The sequence below is a fragment of the Thermobia domestica genome, chromosome 11, assembly GCF_964235325.1.
Source record: "Thermobia domestica chromosome 11, izTheDome1.hap1.1, whole genome shotgun sequence".
Taxonomy (NCBI): Eukaryota; Metazoa; Arthropoda; class Insecta; order Zygentoma; family Lepismatidae; genus Thermobia; species Thermobia domestica.
In genome coordinates, this window is record NC_137464.1 from 157,299,860 (window position 1) to 157,318,660 (window position 18,801).

General features: G+C 34.0%; 1 long non-coding RNA gene across 1 annotated transcript in view; it reads left to right on the forward strand.

Moving 5' to 3' along the window:
• LOC145663685 (uncharacterized) overlaps nucleotides 1–13,773 on the forward strand; it is a 29,447-nt gene extending 15,674 nt beyond the window's left edge. The window contains exons 2-3 of the long non-coding RNA XR_014127226.1: nucleotides 5,642–5,771; nucleotides 13,640–13,773. This is a non-coding gene — a long non-coding RNA (uncharacterized LOC145663685). The remainder of the gene's footprint in view (nucleotides 1–5,641; nucleotides 5,772–13,639) is intronic.
• Nucleotides 13,774–18,801: the final 5,028 nt, after the last annotated feature.

An 18,801-nucleotide genomic window follows, 5' to 3' on the forward strand; every position in this document is an offset into this window, starting at 1 on the left:
GAACTTTGGAGTTGCTGAAACGCATATCGTGAATTCTGCATTGTTTCTGTGGCACGTCTATGTGACGTTTTCAAAAAGAGATGTAAGAATTTCTCTTCGTGTGAAATTCGGATATAAGGTTGATTTGTTAGCTCGTGCCATTTGGAACCGATGGATTCATTTGTTGTATGAGGGTTGAACTAATCAGAAAATAGGTCATTACTGTATTCCCGCACATTGTTCACAATCTGTTTCCTACATCAAGACAGTTCTTGGGTACCTTTACGAAAAAAAAAAAAAAAACACCCTGGTGGCTAGAATGATAGAAGTCATCAACGAAATTATACTCGCTTCTCATCGTTTCTGAAGGACGTGCCACGGATGCACAGAGGGACAGGAAAAGATGGTAATATGTAGAAATCATAGCTGAAGAATATGCCAGATAAGGAAGGTCTCTCATTGAAGCTGATGAATGGCAGCAGTTTCATGTATGTAGCATGTGGTCTAGCATTCTCCATGTGGATGTTGAATCCATATGGTTTGTTCGGGTATTTTTTCTTGAAGTGTTGTATGAACATGTTGAATTGATCACAGTATATAGCTGCGGTGATGATACGATTACAGAGGAGAGCTCAATGTTGATGATCCCTTCCGTGTTCCTTCAGATCAGAACCACAACATCCTAGTATGGAACGTGGTGTTGCCTTTCTCTTTGGGTTTAACCATTGCTTCCTCTGCCTCAAGTTCAAGGAAACGCACCATTTTTCATCACCGGTAACAATACAGTGATGATAAATCTAATAAAACATTGCTTTCCTCCTTTTCATTAAAAAAAAAAAAACATATTTATAAAGAAAGCAAAATAAGCTCATAGTTCTCCTTTAAATCTCTTATACCTAATATATAACTACATTCTGGACAAAGAAACCTAGATCGGCTAGAAATTCTTTAGTCTAGAGTGTCTAGAGTGTCTTTCTTTAGATGTGTCATGAATTGTACCTTTAAAACGATCCTGCTTACTTCAATCTCAAGTTAGGAATACTATATGTTTAAAGTAGCAATACCATTTACCCTGTAACTTTTGTCCATGACATTTGAAGACTACAGCGGAAAAAGGAGGTAAGTCTTCTTTTTTATCATTTTACACAATTGTCCTGATTTCCTCTGACTTATCTACTTCTTCCCTTGTAGGCAAAATCTTTAGCATTAAATTTCTTAGTGACTAACTTTCTTCCTACTGTGGAATTTAGTCCATGCAAACTACACCTTTCACGCTACATTATTCTGCTGTTAATCCATTTTCGACCATTTCTTGACTTATCTCCTTTTTTGCATGTAGTCTTCAATTGACTATTACGTTGTGAAGAGTTATTAATATAACACGTACTAAGAAAAATATACTTAAAAACATATATCTCCACCTATTTAGTTACTACTGTAAAATTGAAATGGGGACTCGATTATATGGTACTATTTCCTATTTCTTTCACATGCAGGTATCACAACATGAGAAATATCTACACTACTTCCGTAAAAGTCTGAGCATATTATTAATTTTTCAGAAGTCTGAGCATATTATTTCTAAAAATAAAAATACACTGTGTCCATACAAAACCACGTTTATTGGGCTTGTTTTTCAACATAGACAACGTTGTTTATATAACTATACGAAAATTCATGGTTTTGTTGACATTGACAAATTTCTTGTTGATATTGGCAAATTTATTGATAAGAGCTGTTTGGCAATAAGAAGATAACTAACGTAACGCTTTGTTTCATGATGCATCGATCGTTTCGACGACAATTACTGATGTTTGTATGAATCCTTGTCAGTAGTTGTCTCTTCATTTCAACGTCCAGTTGTGTATACACTATTCAATCGTGTCGTAAAATTTGCAAAATTGGATGCAAATCTGTGACATGTATGATCTTACAGTACTATTTAAATTCTCGTGAACCAGTTGAACAGTGTGGAGAAACATGTAAATACAATAAAATACGGACGAGAAATTGTCAACTAAAAGGAGAAACGCGTGTTCAAGTGGTTATTTTGAGAGAAGAGATTCATTCTCTGTGAAACATCGTTTAGCGATTGGGCAGAGCCACGTGATGGTCTCTTGAAAGATAGTCACAAAGTGGTGTAAATACAACATGAAAAAGCACTGATAGTCTAAATATAAGAACTTCTCTTAAGGACAAGTTCACTGGAAAAGCAACCAAATAGAATGAAAGAACCACTCCGGAAGAGCCAGTAGAATTCTTTGAGAACTATTTGCAATCGGTATCAAAGCTCAGCGCTTTCAGATCCATGATCTTGGGGATAGGGTTGCGGTAAAGAAAACTATTCTTACAAGCAGGAAATATTACGAAAAGATAGTCCTGAGACAATAAAATAAAATAAAGTAAAGATTGAAACGATGAACAATGGCAAAAGGCACTGTGGACCGAGGAAACTAAAATCCAACTTTTCGCCTTCATATGCCAGAAGTTTGTTCCGAAGGGCGCTTTCATTCCAACTTATAGAATACAGTCATATTCAAGAAATATGAACATTGATATCTCTTTTAGAAGTTTTTGTATATGTATAGGTCATAGCCTATGATTTGAAGGGTTGTCTAATGCTTCGCAGGAAGAATATATTTCTTTCTTTTGGAAGAATATCACTTAAGACCAGAAATGTTTATCTTCTAAGCCGTTGATATTGAGTCTGCTTTCCAGGCATTGCCATATTAGTATGATGTTCTTGCGCTAAATCCAATAAAAGTTCATTAACATCTACAATAATTGTTTCTGGTGCGGATTTATACGTGTATATGACCGATTGTAGGATTACCATATTCTGAAATGCCAAAATATGGGCACATTTCCATCTGGCTAAGCTATTTGCAATGTACCGTCTTCCTTCTTGGCTAATATGCTGAAAGCACATACAGGGTGTTACATAAATGTGTCACAATATTTTGGAATCAGATTCCTCATATCAAAATAAGAAAAAATGTTCATATGAACCTGTGCTCAAAAGTGGATAGTTTCGGAGTTATAGGGTGCCGAAAATGTGAAATAAGAGAACTTTAAAAGTTCATAGCTCCACTACTATTGGACCTATCGTAGTCGAGTCAAGATATTACTGAGGAACTGGTGTGTGAACTATCCAAATATCCATGTTTAAGAATGCTCCAGTTCTTCCACACCAATTTTTATAGTGGTAGGTGGAGAATGATCAAGTACTCCCAAACAGCGACCTACATTATGACCTCAATAGTTTAAAAATATCAGAAAAAGATATCTGCAGACTCCCATTCATGATTAAATAAATTAGGTCCAGTTTTCTTTCTTTTTATCATTTTCATCGAATAAAAAAGTAGCCACTTAACAACCTCATCCAGAATAAATCTAATAGAAATGTAACAAGCGATAGCTGACGAGACTTCAGTTATGAGAAATATTTAAGAAAAATAATTCGAAGTTTAGATGAATCTCCGAAATCAAATTTCCCACTATGCAGCTGGGTTCGTCTTCTTTGTAATAGCTTACAGTTAACAGTTATAAATTACAGTTAACTTGGAAAGAGATATAGAAGCCTTTGTGACTCAGTGATAGAGTATTCATTTCTGGTGCTCAAGGTTTATGGTTTGGTCCCATATCGCACCCAATGAATTTGTGGTAGACGAATATTATATGCTTAGTTTTTCTTGGAATTACTTTCCTTTTGCTTGCTTGCTTCTTGCTTTCTTCCATTTTCTTCATTCTACCAATTCATTCATCACTCTTTATTCAATTACCACCTTCTGAATGTAGATCCGTGGAAAATCTTTCAAACTGAAATCCCGAGATTCACGTTCAAAAATATATTTGTTAGTTTCCCTTTCATTTTTCATTATATGTTAGAGCCAAAGTTGTGTTGTTTTTATGTTTTTTAGCTTATTGATAATATTCTTGGCAGAATGTTGAGTTTATAGTTCTAGCGATATTCATTTTTATTAAATGTTAAATCTTCATCAACTTCAAACTTTAAAGATAATTTCAAGTGAAGTGGTTCATTGTCTTATATTGGTGTTTGTTAATGGCCACAGCAGTGCCATTGGCTGATAATAGAATAAGCTGGCAGGGTTTTTCCATATTTAGTTGTGAAAGTCTTATTGTGTCTACGGGGATCACATGTTCTTATTACCCAATCCACTACGTAAGTGGAAGACCTGAAAGAGACAACGATAATATAAGCAACACTTCTCAGTCTGTCAGTCACCCTCCTAATAGTTGTCGCTACCTGCGCTCTCTTATACCTATACCAACGTAATTTGTAAACGAATCGAAGGCTTGAGGGGAACAATTAGTACAACTAACAGAAATGGTCATTCCTGACTGGTATGCAGCCTCAATCACAATAGAACAGTTTTAGTTTACTAGCTTTAGGGAGTTCTCAGATATGGACCCCCTTTACGATACGCATTTCAAAAATTGTAAATAATGTGTGGTCTCACACTTACAGTTGCCTACAAATTTTGTCAAGCCAACGATATGGATTTTAATAAAACCCAAAACAAACATTTTGCTTTACATAAATATCGTCAATAGAAAGGAAACAAGGTGTTCGAAACAAATGTGTGAAGTTCCAAAGACACTTCGTTATTTTCTTGATCCTTAAACAATTATTATCCTTTCTTATAAAAAAGAAGTCTGCACCTGAAACTTTTTCGACTCTACTTTGCTTCAAGTTCAACACAGAGCTGACGTGACCAGCGGAATAATTCAATGTCTGTAAACTTATCTCCTGATCAATGTAAATTCAGTTGTCATTTTTGTTTTAAATTCTGACGATTGCGCTAGGCATGTAAACCATGTATGTAACAGCACTACACTTAGAGATTTAAGTTCACCCAAGTTTGTTGTCAAGACTATTTACAATTTAAGCAATTTTTCATTGGTTAAAATAAAAAATAGGTTGAATAATCGTGCAACAACACCGACCTTATAGTTTAGTTATTTAGTTTCTCACTAGTAGAATGTAACAAATATTGAATGCAATACAAACTAGACAAGATAATTCGGTATTAGAAATTAAAAAATACATGTTATGAGATACAAAAGATATCTTGAGCCTACTAGAAAATCAAAAACGATGCAATGTTGACAGATAAGAGATCTTCCACCCAGAGACATCGATTTTTGAATAATTTTGGTGAAGGTGCTTTCGGGTATTTAAGTTTGGAACAAAAATATTCACAATTCAAATGGCATGGTTTTTTATTGTTTGTTCGTTAAGAAATTAATGCTACGAGCAAAAAAATAAAAATAATAAATAAATAAATAAATAAATAAATAAATAAATAAATAAATAAAAATAAAAAATAAAATAAAACAGTCTTTTGGGGCAACTGCCCCTTTTCCTTCCCAAGGCTCTGCCACTGATAAGGAAGAACTATTCTGGACTTTTCCAATCAAATTTTGTATAAATACGATTTTATGAGAACAAACAGCAAGGTTGTTATACATAGGATCACGTAATGTGGTAGAAAAAATAGCACTGTCTGAAATCTTGTCTTCAGTCTCTTCGACTGCTTGTCTTTTTTATACTTATATTTCGTAAATACATATAAATAACTAATCAGTACTTTTTCTATTGCTAATACGCAATCTTATTTAAAAATAACATTTCTTCTAGAATACTAGTCTGGATGTGATGTTGCTGAAAATCACGATCGTGCTTCCGAAATTCAATGAATCCGATTACCAATGGCCTGTAAAATTTAATGTTAGATATGGCAGCGTTCAGTTCATGCATTACGTACAAGGTAAGAATTTACTCTTACTCACAGATAAGAATGTTAGAAGTTACTTACCAATTCTAGTTATATATTCTTAATAGTTATAATTCTAGTCCTAATTGTAGTAAAATGAAATATTTATTTGTAATATCTATTGGTTATGTCCTTCAGAATTGCAGAGATGGATGGCAAGTGAAAGTATATATTAGTGATAAATATTTCTATTGATAATATATATTAGTGATGAAAGTATATATTCACTGTACAAAAGTGTGAATAATGGGAAGAAACTTGAGAAATTCGACAAAAAACCTCTTCGTACACGATGCTGTTAAATCACAAGCTCTTGTGAAAAATTAAAATTACCTTTAACTGACATCACATGGCAATTTTACACAGCATATTAAGAATATTATTATAAAAATTCCCTATTTACCTACAACAAGAGCTTAATTTTTTATATTCATATCTCTCAAAACTAGGTGCTAAATACATTTTAAGCCGAAGCTCCTACAATTAAAATACTACAAATAGGATTAGAGTTGAGTTGATTTTGAGTTTAACGTCCCGTTCAGCAGCAAGGCTATATGAGACGTGGACCTACTGATTAACGTGGGATCCGAACCACATCAGCTAAATAGGATTAGAGTCTTTAAAATAAAATGAAGTTCAATTTACATCAAAGTAGCTATTAGGTACGCAAACAACGTTGGATTTTAAATCTACAATAAGAAAGGCGATATCATGAAGTCGGATGTACTTTGGAATCTAGAAATATCTCCATCGGCAACAATACTCTATGTTTAACCCTTGTGAAGACTATAGATCCTACGGTGGTAGAACTCATCAAACATCAACCAAAAGAGTTGTCCAGTGCGTGGATTGCTGGTGCATGTTTGTCTAATAAATACAATAAATGGTGATCGGTACAATGTCCGACAAATGTGAAAGATACATTAGAGTTTCCCAAACAACTTATATACTCGTAATGGTGCCATGAATCTCTCGAGTGACTTGTGCCACAATCAGCTCATGTGGTAGCTATCTTTACGGTTTGTACCATTTTTTAGCTGGCGGGAGGTATTGGCAAATAGTTTTTCAGCATTGCAATTTCAATTATTCTCCCCACAACGTATTTTTAGCCTCAGTACTCGCCCTGAATGCCTCGTTCCTGCTGCTTGTGGGCATCCCGTACTTAAAGCATGTTTGTGAGATTCATCAAAGTTATAAATTCGTTAAACCAATGCTCTCTTTCGATTGGTATACCTACCGAATGCCTTGCATATCTTACTAGTGTTTGTTCCCAGTTTAAACTCGCAAAGCATACAGGCCCTTATAATACTATTTGGAGTTGCCATGTTTGAGCTGCTCTTACTGACGTTCCTGTTTAGCTATGGCGACTATAACCAGTGAGCTACAAACCAAGACATTCCCTGGCCAAACGAAACGTGTAGGAAACTCGTGAAATTTCACCACGTGGAAGTCCGATAGAAATAATTTTTGGGTGTAAATTTAGGTAATACATTTTCGACAACTTAATTTTGCAGTGAAGTTATCATTACTATACAAATCAAATTTAAATACATAATCACGCTGTTTGTGTTGCTACTTATTTCCACATTGTTTCTACATGCACGAGAGTCCTCGACAGAATGTAGATTAGATCAATACCAAACAATTAATAGAGCGATAATGTTGCAACATCTAGTCTGGTATATTGCATTGCCTGAAGGAAATAAAAGATACATTATTGAACATCAAGGTGGTACCAAAACATGATAATTTCAGAGTTGTAGAATACGAATTATTAACAAGGATGAAATATTAATTGAAACCAAGTTTATTCTATGAATCCACATAAGTGCCAGTGATTTTCCGAGAGTTCAATTCTAATCATGGTTGGATAACGTATTCGCAGAAATGGGACTGTAATGATGGAAAGCATAATATTATAGTCGATTTCCTTTTAGTTCTTTCGAAGTTTCACACATTAAGATAGATACTTCATAATGTATGGTTAAAAATTGCATGATGCATTTACATATTAATGCCCATCGCTTCATCTTGTAGTAAAAACAGAAGAAGAAGAAGAAGAAGAAGAGAAGTGAAATCGTTAATTCGTACAGTATATCCTTCTACTCTTCTCAATCTCTAAACATCAATCCTGTACGTGAAGTTCGATATCTTCAACAATATATGGCATGAATAGGAACATTCACACTTTACTCTTAAATTTACCTGGTGTTTATTTCTTCTGAACTTTTCTCATGGTAAATATTTCTCTAACAGTTTAAAATTAATGTATATTTCAGTACAATGTATATGCACTTTATAAAATGTATTTCACAGAAGTACCTCTGTTGATCAATAACACTACTTTTAACTTTACCTGATATGTTGCCGCCCCAAAGAACATGTTCTTAAACTAAGTAGTTATTGCATTCAACTTCGTTACCACTCTACCTTGATTAAAATTTGTAGTTTCTCTATAAATTGTATATTCCTTTTATATACAGTTTTTCAGTTTATCAGTAGTTTCGCTCTTCCTGATATTTCAAATAACGAATTTTGTGTCAACTTCCTATCATGGGCAGGTAATCATATGCTTAGTAGCTTCATGTATGATACTTTTAATGTGTATTAAAACTTCTAATATGTCTTCTATCATCAAAGTTCTAATATGCATAAATACTTGTTACCTTGCTATTTTGCTATTCGAATCATAAATGCTCTAGAAAACTACTGCGTGATAACTTTCGGCTTCACCTATTTTCCTCTTAATGGAAGAATATTGTAAATATATCTATCTCCAGTGAAGTAATCCTAAATTTTTTGGTCAGTATACGCTAGACCGTTTTCAAAAACATAATGTATATCCACGCCACTTATACGCTCGTTCAGTCGTAAATATCTGATGAGTATATGTTGGACTAAGGTGAGTATACGCTGTATACCACCTTATAATAACCATTACAACCCTGTCTGTCTCCACCCAGTGTTTCATGTTTAGACGACTGCTAATGACGCTGTGGCAAAAACTGGATGAAACTAGTCCCTAAGGTTAAAAGGCTTCTTAGTACGACCTACACGAAACTCCTAATATTTCGGATTGTCAACACAACGTAATCCAAAATGATTCAATATTTATTCAAAATTATATTTTCCTATGGTTTGTCTTTTATTAGTTTAGACTACTAAAAGTTGGACGACTAGACTAGATTAGCTGCCTTTGCATGTTGCAATTGACTATATTTTGTATCCCTTGTTCTGCATTCTTCATAATGAGTTTGCGGCTTTCCCTTTTCCTTCAGGAAGAAATTTCCAAACCAAGTGCAAATAAATTATATAATTGACTCCTGTTTAAACTAATTAGTAGGATTCTATTACATTTATTTAAAAATGGAAAATTAGTGCTTCAGAAAAAAATCCTCAATTCTCTATTCGTGTGATTTTCAACGAATACTAACATATACAGTATAGTTCTATATATCTTCAGCGGTTTGAAAGAAACTTGTGATAATCGTGAAATTTGGTAGCTCTTCCTCCTTCTAGAATTTTATTTGAAACAATGGGTACTCTTACATCAAGCTACGGACAAAAACCATCATATAAAAATATTGAAGATTTGAAATGAAAGACGTTCCACGTCCACCGGAATGTTTTTTTTTCTGTTGCTTGGAAGTGTTTTTCGTAGTATGTCTTATTAATTATATTCCTAGTTGCCCCCCTCCCCTTAAAGTATCAACTTCGTGAAACAGATATATCAACGTGAAATGTCTGTAGACTTGGGATGCTGTTCATTTAAAATCTTTAATTTGAAATATTTTTGTATTGTTAAGTACTGTTACAAGTTGAAACTGTGAGTAATTGGTTACGTTATCCCCCACCCCCAATCAAACCCTGAGATGACGCCACTGTGTTATAATACTGTAATTGTTGTGATTTACGTATTGCTGTGATATTACTATAACAATCAAACAACTGAAAGAATATTGTCGTACCAACTTCAAAAGTCATGCCAAACAGCCCTATAATGTTGCTATTAAATATATGAGAGACGAGTAACTTTGGTTACTCGTTGTTAGAGACTAACATCAAACAAAACAGTGTTCGAAGGTTTCCTTGGCGAAATTTCCCTCGACTGGCAAAATTTCCCTTTTCTTATCAAATTTTCCCTGGCTTGTAAAGTGTCCAATTTCTATGACAAAAGTTATAAGATTAATTTAGCTATATTAAAGGAAATACCAGTCACATTTATTGTTTTGCTTCTATCTTTTTAGTTTTCATTCTTTTTTCAAGAGAAAAATACACACAAATATACCCAGCCAACAATGGGTGCTAATTATGCTTCTGTGAACAGACACACTGTATTGCTATTGTATGGATTTATTTCTGAAGAACAAAGAAAAATTTAAGCATTTATATTGGTCAATCAGTCAAGGCGAGAATATCCCTGGATATTCATGTTTTATCGAAAAAATTTCTTTTTTCCTTTTTGCTAATACCTACGAAATTTCCCTAGATTAGGAAAATTTTCCTCAAACTACGAATACTGAAATAAAGCATTATAGCAGAATAAAATCTGTCTCTGTCATTAAACTTATCCATTCCATCGACCTGATTCGCCTGAGTGCAAAAACTTGACATCCTTTGACTTGGGACGCTATTCTATTCAGCTGATACTATTATTGAAAAGATAATTTATAGTTCGGTTAGACTGTAATACCATTGAACATAGATGCTGACTAATAAAATATCTGAAAATTAGAAAATTATGGATTTGAGATATTTTTCAATTAAAGTCTTTACATGGTTTTAATCCAGAACGCAGTGACAGTTCTCGCGTAATTGTGGGGCACGAAAACAAAGAATCTCTAGATTACCTTTTAGAAATGGAAGTAGCTTACCTCTTAGGATTCCTAGTCGGATATACAATGCTAATTCTCGACTACTAAATATATATATGTGTATGCAGCAGCGTTGAATTCTGTAGAACTTTAGAGGTTTCCATTCAGACTTGTCAGATAAAATCTAACAATACATCAATAAGAATTTAAACCTAAATACGTAGGCCAAAGCAAACTTACGGAAGTCGAGGCTCTTGGATTTACCGCCTCTAGGGTCAGCGCCCATGCGTATATTTTCTTCCAAGTTATAAAATTACGTGTTTAAGTATTGCCCATCAGCTTGATTTATTTTAACGAAGAGATTGAAGTTGCATATCGTGTGTACTGTACGTGAGACTTTGAAAGTACTAATTAAGTTGCTTCAATGTTTTGTAGTACAGATAGGTTTACTCGAAAACTACTTATAACTTCTTATGAATTAGATACTAATGAAGAGTCGCTGTGAAGGAACTATAATTAACATTACTTAGTTAGTAAGATTCCGAGTGCCAGAACCTAACCAAAAAGTAACACTATTGAAGAGGAGGAGGATCAACCAATCAGAAACTAAATGTAGATTATTTTGGCAGAGAATAAGCAACTAAGTACTGGGTGAAATATGAAAACCTATTTACAGAAGTGAGTGCATGTTAAGAGTTATCCATTTTTGAAGTGAGTTATATTACACTTTTTATTCTCTGAAGATAAAAGATATGATTTTTGTTCCTAATTTATCGCAAAGCTAAATTATTCAACAAATGTAGCATGATACACTTCGCTTGTTATCTAACGAGAATAAAATAGAAATTTTGATATCTATCTTAGATTTTATTTCACTCTAAGTTTACCAGATTCTTTAGAGATTTTGAGGAGGGAGAGGAAGACATTTGATATTCAGAATTTACATACAACTACCAAGAACTTCCGCAGTTTTTTTTTTTCAAACAGGGGGAGAAGACTACACGCAAGTGCAGTCGCGAATTTACACACTCCTCAATGCACAGTTGTACATAGAATAATACATTATATAAAACAACAAATTGCTCCTTCCTGGCTAAGCGGTTGGCGTACACGCCTTTGGCGTGGGTAACCCGGGTTCGTTTCCCGGCGGGAACTCATGTGGTTCGCATTAAACGTTAATCAGTAGGGCCACGTCACATATCGCCTTGCTACTGAAAGGACTTTAAACTCAAAATCCATTCAACTCAAAACAACAAATATTAGATTCTCAAACTATGCTACGCATAAAGTCTCAAAAGTCTTAAAGAATGACTGTGTCCGTCTTTTTATCTGTAAATAGGTAAAGGAGCAAAAACGGTATGAGATAATGATTAGAGGTTTTCTGCAATTGACTCAGCGTCCTAAGAATAGGTTTCATCTCCTCCGTTAATCCTCTGTTCAAACCGGAAGTGGTAGAAATCCACCGTTTCCGGTTTTAGCGTTGATCTTCATGGAACAGAAACAGTAGTATGTGGGTACAAGCGTTTTTTCTTTTTAAATGACTCAACATCTCAAGAAAACCTACAATAGGCCTAATGTACTAAATCCAAAAGTGGTTGAAATTTACTATTGCTTTCAGCTAATTTTCATAGAGGAAAGACGGTAAGGGATATCGAGAAACGTTTTTTCGACACAGATTCAGCGTCCCAAAAATGCGTTTTGTTTTTACTTTTATCTGTGTGTTCAAACTCTAGGTGGTAAAATCCTACGATTTCCGACCACAATAATAATCGCATAGTGGATAAAACGGAAAATGATTTCAACAAGCAGTTTTTATGTATATATTCAGCAACGAAAGAATATGTCTCACCTCTTATTTTAATCTTCTATTGGAAGCAGAATTGATAAAAATCAATTATCACTTTTCCATAGGGCGAGAAATAGTGAGACAAAGCGAGACACCCTCACGAAAGGCCTGGTATATCTTCCGCTCCGCTGCAGAGGCGTTTGACTCGTACAGCATACACATCCTTATGATGCTGTGTGGAGATTCCATGTTCACTCTGTCCTTACGTAAGTTCAGTGTAACTGAAGTGCCACAACCAGATAGTATGTTGAATATACCCAACCAACAGCTGACCTTTGTCTTATCTTCATTCGCATTCAACTCACGGTGTGAGGGCCAATGGAACACAGACCTTCACAGAAGGCATCAAAACTTTCTTGGTTATCTTTATAAATTTCCATTCTTATCCTCTTCATCTCCATTACCACAGGTATGCTCTGTGCAATAGAGAGAAACCGGTATTGGTAAAGGCAGTGTTGGCACCATTGGGTGAATTAGTACCACCAGTTGATTTTTGATTACTCGTACACTGCCATCACCGCTTCACTCTATTCTTCTACTTCTTCCACCTTCTTTTCTCAGCCTGTTTCGCTCTCAATTGATGAGCCGAGCTCGTTTAATACCATAAGGTGGCTTTGTAATTTCTTGAAACTTGCTACTGCAAATGTTAAAAAGTTTGCACAATGCGCTTTTTTTTTTTTTTAACTGTCTTTCAAATATAGGACGACGAGGATGTTCTCAATTTGGTCCGTTGTTAAATGAATTGTGGATATGTTCACAGATACCTTCCACATAGGTGCACGGATTTTGTTCATTCCTTTTGGCTTGAAAGAGTTACGACATTCTGTCACTTATTTTACGAAAACAAAGTCGTACAGTGTAATCATTATATTATCATTAATATTGCTATTACTCCATAGTTTTAGGGGAATCTTATTGATGCTACTGGAATTAAGAATACTTTCTTAGTTTCACTTATAATCTGGAGGTTTCCTCAATACCCATCTTGTAACAGTGCTTCTAACCAGAAACTAAATTTATTACCAACATCACTGATAATACCCAATTTATCTCCATTAATTTTGAATGATTTTGACATTGCATAGTCATAGTTAGTTTACATTTTTTCTTTTATTAATCAGCTGTTAGTGTTAATGAACAGTTAGTTTCTTTTGGTAACTTATAGCGTTCATATGCTGTGAGACTTTTCTTTTTCTTTTCAGTACCTGATGTGTCGAATACCAGGATGTTGATGTTGATAATAGGTATTGGCTGTTTTAGCTTACTGGACTATAGATTTTGCAACATGCAAGAGAACAAGCTTCAATTTTTTAACACAATTGTAGTACGTTATTTGGTAATGTACTCCTTATTATTTAATAAACCAAATTTTTATTTACTTGTTTTATTTCCATTAATAGCTAATATAATCTGAATACTTCATCTGGATTATATAACTCTAAATATGTGTAACAAATAAGAACTTTACGAATGGAATGTTTATGAATGTAAGATTCAAGGATTACACTTAATTAAACGATACTCGATATATCGAAATAAATACTGAGTAAATTAATGTTTCCAAGATATATTAAGAAAACTAATTAAACTGGAAAGATTCTTCTGAAAACTTACTCAAACCAAGCTTCTTTAGAACGAAATGAATTGAGTTGTGTACGCAGAGTTTTATTAAGGACTGGAGGTGTTCACGCACTCAATCTTATATTATTTCAAGACACCCGTGATTTTTGTATATAGTATAATATAAGAGTATAGGCTGAATCAATGTATGTACCTTGACTCGAACGGACATACGAAGCCGGTTTCGTGCAATACGTAAAGGGAACTATATCTTAAAAAGCAACTACGTAGGCTGTAAAGGCCCTATATCTTAATATAGTAATGTTTATTTTTCCTACTATCTTGCTCACGGGAGGGAGGGTTGACATTCCGAAGCTACTCTTTGCATATGCCAGAGTCAATGTAGCCTTTAAATAAGAAAAAGAGCTGAAGCTCTATAGCGCAATCTGTAAATACAAAAGTCCACTTGATAAGAAGAATGAATATTTTTATGTTTTATAAAGGGACTCATTGGACTTGCAGGTTACTCGCAGCTTAACTGTAAGTGTTAGACGGTGAGTGTTGTATGGACGACTCCAAAAGTGCATTCCCACCTACAATTCTCCCTTTCTTGAAATAGTAGACAACCCAAAAACAGAGTTGTTGGAGTGGTTGGGAATTAGAAAGGCGTTCAACTAAACCTCAATTTTGTTACAAATATATCAGTGTGGCAAACTGCAAATAAGAGGAAAAAAATACATCGTTAAGAATTACGATTTTATTATCGTGAGGGCAATGGATGACATAAAAAGTTACAAAATGATCTTCCTTAAGCAGTTCAAACAAGATGAATGATAAGAAATAGATATCAGAGGAAATCAGTTTCTTTTATCTCCCCCCCCCAAAAAAAAAACCAAAAACTCGTAAGAAAAGGTTACATAATGTAAAGGTTTAATATAAAAGCCTAACCGCACAAAAATAAACATTAACACGAAACGGAAAGAAAGATAAACATAGACTAAGGAAGACTATTCGCGTAGCAGACTTGCGTGCCTCGCATGAAAATTAAGGGATAGGAACTAGTTGTAAAGCCAATTGTCTTATATTATTATTATTATTATTATTATTATTATTATTATTATTATTATTATTATTATTATTATTGAAAACTCGTTTCCTTTTCAAAATCTCTGACTCTGCCTAAGAGCATGTCTGCATATAGTAACGGTCATATGTGCATTTTTTTCAATGAGCAGTCAAAAATACCAAAAGAAATGGAAATCTCCGAGAGAGAGGAACCATAACTTTCTTATGATAAATTCTAGGTCAAAGTTCGAAGCACTTTCTTTTGGCAGGTACTTTTTTGTTTCTTTTGTTTGGCGGCTAACAAATTACAGTATATAATATTGCAAATTTGCAACTAGATTTATTTACATCGCAATTTGTCGTAATGAAGAAATTGTCATTAGAAAACACTATTGTAAAAACTAAGTTTTATTACTTCATCTATCGCAAGTCTTAGGGGCCCCCTATACCTCGCCCCTAAGAAGATCGATATCGAAAATTTAGGATATGGAATATACTTTAATCAACAATCAGTATCTAAATGTGTTCTTTCATTTCCATACCAAAGGTTGAGGGGAAAGAGGGTGAATCCGAACAAATACTTTAAGTCAAAAAAGTGTTAAACTAAAAGTAGTTATACTTCCCCTTAATAGAAAACTATTACTCTAATTTATCTTTTACATCTGTTCCTGATTGTCATCTCAAATCAGTGGCAGTACACATACTTTACATAGTATAGCCATATACTCTATAATTTTTTACAGCTAACAAGGGACATCACCCAATTGTCCGGCTCCGATTTCAATGAGTTTTTTCTAGCTTATAGAGGACATGTATTCATTATTTGTAATGACAGAAATTTTTGCCATGGTGCATGTTTTCTATTTTTTAAATAATTTTTAAGAGTTGTGATGTGGTTATTAGAGATTACTGCAGAAGTCCCTTACTAATCTTTGTAAACGGAACGTAAATAAAAAAAACAACCATGTAGATACATATAAGGCCTAGGGGAAAGTCATATGGTACGTATGACGTTGACGGCAGCCATCTTGAAATCCGCCATTTTGAATTAAGTTCAAGTTTCTTAAATGGGAATAGTGTAATCTGATACATAATTTCGGGCTAGAATTTATTCAGAAAGACAATGGTGAAGTTAGTTTTAAGATACATCCATTTAGGGAAAAGTTACAGGCATATTAATTGTTTATACTTACTATGTGCGTAACTCCCTTACCTCCGCTTCTAACCCGCGTATTAATGATAATAAGTAGATAAAAGCTTCGGTAATAGATATTATGCTTAGAGGGAAGTGATACGGTAAAGGTATCCTTTACGAAGCCATCTTGAAATCCGCCATTTTGAATTAAAGTGAAATTTAAAAAATGAAAACCATAGTGTGTGACACTTCATTTTAATAGCAAATTTTCCAGAAAAAACAATGGTATGCTTATTTTTGTTCTATAGTTAACCAGTATGAATTTAGGATTGCTTCTAATGTGCACCAAACGTCCATTATTCGATCTTTCAAATTGACAACACTCCTAATTTTCAGCGCATGTTTTAAGATTCCAACTGGTACTTTGCAATTGTTGCCATGGCTCATGTTTTCTAAATTTATTACATTTTTTAAGGGTTGCGATTTGTCAGTTCATGGATAGTGTTGGGATAAGCATCCAGCAATCTTTCTGAATTTTGAAGACTTGCCATTTAATTATTTATTTCCTATACCTGCCCTTCAAAAACTCTTTTACTGACATGAATCCACAAAACGTAACAATTCCAACTTTGCATTCAGGTAATACCGAAGACGTAGCTTGTATAGTAGATGAGACGAAAAATCAAGTGGAAATTCACTTCAAAAAGGAAAACGAATATGATTGTTGTGTAAATCAAGAGTCTTTTGTTTTGTTTTATATTTAATTATTTTCTATGGCAATTTTCTGCTAGTCAAACAAAAAAGTCGATTGTTGTTGATGATTCATGTTTGCAGTATTGATCGGGAACTCAATTAAGTTACCTCTTTATAAACAAGTTACCTGTTTTCATATTACGTTTATGGTACAAACAATGTTTTAGAAACAGTCATATTATGCCTCTTTGATATTTTCTATCATTGCTGCTGTTCCTTTAAAGTTGTATTTATTAAAAATATTTTATTGTTAGTCGTTTAGGGAACATGTAAGCTATATTTCCTGATAATTTTGTGTTCGTATAACACCAATTTGTTATAATTTCATTTGTATTTCTACACGTCACATAGGTCCATAGGTTCTTCATGTATTCTCGTTTAAAATAAATAGTTACATTGCAACTCTTCAAAATTCAGAATGATTTCTGGATGCTTATTCCAACACTATTCACAAACTGACAAATCGCACTTCCTAAAAAAAATGTAATAAATTTAGAAAACATGAGCCATGGCAACAATTGCAAAGTGCCAGTTGGAATCTTAAAACATGCGCTGAAAATTAGGAGTGTTGCCAATTTGAAAGATTGAATAATGAACGTTTGGTGCACATTAGAAGCAGTCCTAAATTCATGCTGGTTAACTATAGAACAAAAATAAGCATACCATTGGCTTTTTGGAAAAATTTGCTGTTAAAATGCTGTCACATACTATGGTTTTCATTTTTCAAATTTCACTTTAATTCAAAATGGCGGATTTCAAGATGGCTTCCGTAAAGGATATATTTACTGTATTACTTCCCTCTAGGCATAATATGTATTACCGAAGCTTTTATCCACTTTTATTATCATTAGAAGCAGAGGTAAGGGACATTCGCACGTAGTAAGCGAACAATTAAATGCCTGTAACTTTTCCCCAATGGGTGTATTCCAAAACTAACTTCACCATTGTCTTTCTGATTAAATTCCAGCCCGAAATTATGTATCATATTACCCTATTCCTATTCAAAATGGCGGATTTCAAGATGGCTGCCGTCAATGTCATACCTACCGTATGACTTCCCCCTAGGCCTTATATGTATCTACATGGTGTTTCTTTCATTAACGCTCCGTTTACAAAGATTAGTAACGGACTACTGCAGTAATCTCTAATAACCATATCACAACTCTTAAAAATTATTAAAAAAATAGAAAACATGCACCATGGCAAAAATTTCTGTCATCACAAATAATACATATATGTCCTCTATAAGCTAGAAAAAAGTCATTGAAATCGGAGCCGGACAATTGGGTGATGTCCCTTGTAAGCAAACCGAAAGATGAAATTCCTGTGATATTAAAGTCGAACGTTCTACAAAATAATCATAAATCATTATCCATATTTCTTGCCACACACTCAGAGCTACAAGATTAATAGAACTAGAAATTAGATATTCCATTCCTTTTTTATCTCAGACTAAAAGACTTCTGCATTTTGCTGTAATGGTCATTTTTTTTAGATGTAAGTTCCCATTCCCGGGCTAATTCTGGCTACCCGGGTTTCGAGGTAATCGGTACCGGAAAGAGTAAAGTTCGTCGACTCTCAAATCTCTACAGTTTGTTAAAAGAAATTTCACATTTCATGTTGTTATTTCTTCGTTACAAACAGACTTCTGGTTGACTCTATTCATGGTGAAGTACTGAACTTACACATTCCGCATAAAAAAGTGACAGCGTGCACCTAGGCCATCCAATATACACCTTCTTATCCTCTCTCTCTCCTCTTTTCCTCCCTCCCATATTAAAATAAGCAACAACATGAGCACAATTCTAATTTCAAAATATACATGTATTAGTTAGTGTCAATAAAGTGAAA